Source organism: Marmota marmota, unplaced genomic scaffold (genome assembly GCF_001458135.2).
Source record: "Marmota marmota marmota unplaced genomic scaffold, marMar, whole genome shotgun sequence".
NCBI classification, from domain to species: domain Eukaryota; kingdom Metazoa; phylum Chordata; class Mammalia; order Rodentia; family Sciuridae; genus Marmota; species Marmota marmota.
The window spans coordinates 36315858-36318597 of NW_025999853.1; the positions used below are offsets into that span (position 1 = coordinate 36315858).

At 34.9% G+C, this 2740-nt stretch overlaps 1 pseudogene; it reads left to right on the top strand.

Moving 5' to 3' along the window:
- Positions 1-935: 935 nt before the first annotated feature.
- Positions 936-2030, top strand: LOC107139720 (annotated as a pseudogene).
- Positions 2031-2740: the final 710 nt, after the last annotated feature.

The window sequence follows — 2740 nt, forward strand, 5'->3', positions numbered from 1 at the left end:
TTGCCCAAGTGGCAGATCTGGTAAAAATGTTCAAACATCATACGGAAAGAAGAAATTCTAGAAGCCTTCCCTTTAAGGTCAGTAACAAACAATGATACTTGCAATGATCCCTTTTGTTTGACAAGGGACACAATGTCCTGGCCAATGAAATATGAGAAAAGAAATAGGGATATGACTCTAAGGGAAGAGACAGAACTGTCAGTATGTACAGGGGATTTAATTACTTTGTAGAAAGTACAAGAGAATCAACAAACTATTAAAGTTAAAAAGAGTTGGCATAGTTGCTGAATGCAAATCAAGGGATTAAAAATCAATAGAGATTTTTTTTTTTTACATCAGTAGCCAATTAAAGAAGCAATAGACCACAGTATTGGGTTTATGATAGCAAAAACAAAATCTATACAATTTTTGGGAACTTTTCTAAAAATTAAAAAACTTTCGTGGGGAACATTTTGAAATGTTGTTGAAGGACATAAAAGGGTGTCCCTGAGTTCAATTCATGGTTACCCCCTCCCTCCCAAAAGAAGACCTGATTAGGTAGGTAGAGAGGGAGAGAGAGATTCCAGCTCGTGGAAGGAAGATTTAACATTAAAAAGACATAAATTCTTCCTAAATTAGAAAAAAAATTTAGCCAGGTGCAATGGTGCAAGCCTGTAATCCTAGCGACTCAGGAGACTGAGGCAGGAGATTCCAAGTTCCAGGCCAGCCTCAGCAATTTAGAGAGACCTGTCTCAAAATAAAAATAAAAAAGGGCTGGAGGTGTGTCTCAGTGTTTTGAGTCTCTCTGGGTTCAATCTCCAGTACAACATCATCATCAACAACATTAAAAGTAATTAAAATAAAAAGTCCAGACTGAATTGAGGAGAGTACATTTGGCTGGATTCTCTGAAACACTGGCCCACAGGTGTGTGGATTTCTTGGGGACAAAAGCCAAGATGGATATTCAAGAGTGGTATTAGAGAACTTTAAAACTGGCTCTGGATTTGGCAGTTGATCAAAAGCAGAGAATACAGAGAGCATCTTGCAAGACTGGTGTCTGAGCAGGAGTTGAAATGGACAACAAGAGTTGAAGCCTTATTCAGGATCATTTAAGAGTGGAAATTTATCTTCCTAGGTGCTGGCTCAGGAACCTAGAAGTTCTGAAAATATATCAACTCTGATGGAAGATTCTGGATGTGATTTATCAAATGAGCAGAGAACTGAACTTTTGAGCTGTCTCAGTATTTTGTGGAGAGCTGTGCAGCCCCACTTTTCCTGCTACTACCTCTTGTGAAAATACCCAATGTTACCCCAGAAACTCCTTTGTCTTCATACAGGCAGTTCTTGCAGCGTCTGCTTGAACGAAGAACTTGGCAGAATCCGGTGGTGTGAAAACAGACTAACCCACTTGGAAAAAAAAAGACTCTTCCACAGTCTCTGATTCTACTTGTCAGTTGCTGGATGACTTGACCACTTGTTATTGTAATCCCAAACTTCATTTTTCAAGCTTTTGTATAGAAGCTATTGGTACTTTACCTAAATGGATCAGTAATTATAACTTATCTAATGATAGTTTTAAAAAGTGTTCCAAGAAGTTGGAAGAATTTGAGAAAGTACTACTACAGGTTTTTTGAGGGAATAACCAAATAAACCAGTTTCAGGTGAAGTATTATGTCTCTCAGAGTCTGATAACCCTAGAAAACTGCAGCTTGTTGAGAAAATCTATTATATCTCTACTTTTAGCAGAAGTAAACAGCTTTGCTGATGATCTGGGGTCCATTAATGACATGCAAGACAATTCCAATGTGACATGCTATGGAAATATTTTTCCTTGTTCTGGGTTGTAGGGCAGCTTCTTCAAAAGGAAACCAAAGAGCACCCTGCTAGTCAAGGCATAATGACCAAGAGTTAAGAGATTTCTTTAGAAACATGATGGAACTATCTTCCAACTCTCTGATGCATTTCCTCTGTTTGCTTTTTATTTATGGAGACTGGGTATTCTCTTGAACGCAGCAGAGATAGAAACTGTTGAAAATAACTCACTTCCTTAACTATTTACAGGTATCAGAATATCTTGTGCTTAAACATTTTCAAGAATATTTTAAATGAGTGCTTTTATATTAATCTCTAAAAATTAATTCAACTTAAAGGTTAGTCTTAAATTGTATAAAAAGATTATGAGTCATGTTTATATATTAAAATTAGTCTGTTTCAGTTGAGGATGCTCTCCTCCTTCCCATGTGATTTTATCTTATGTCATTCAATGTAGTCTAGCTCTATTATTCTCTAAAATGGACCATTCATTGTCTATCTCATAACAGATATTTAAATTGTGAAAGATTTTCATATAATAGATGCTAAAAGGTAATGAAGGAGATCACAGTTTTGTGACTTTATCAATACAATGTGTTTAAAATAATTGGCTATAAATGCAATTTTTAAAACATATTTCTTATGCAACTGCACTTACATTATTGGGTGTCATCTTAGAGGGATTTAACGTTTGGAAACCTTGTGGCCTTTAATTTTATATAACAACATATTTATCAAGTCTTTTTGAAAGTATTAATTAGTTCTCTAAAATGTTCAGTGCTTGTTCTCAACAAATACTTGTTTTGATTTTTGATTGAATATATTCCAAAATTCCTATGATTGTTTAAATGTAATTAAGTTAAATATAATTAAGTCATTAGGGATACTTCTATAAATTTTAGCATTTATCCGAAATATACTTTATACTTATTAAAAGTGTTGGTTGAAT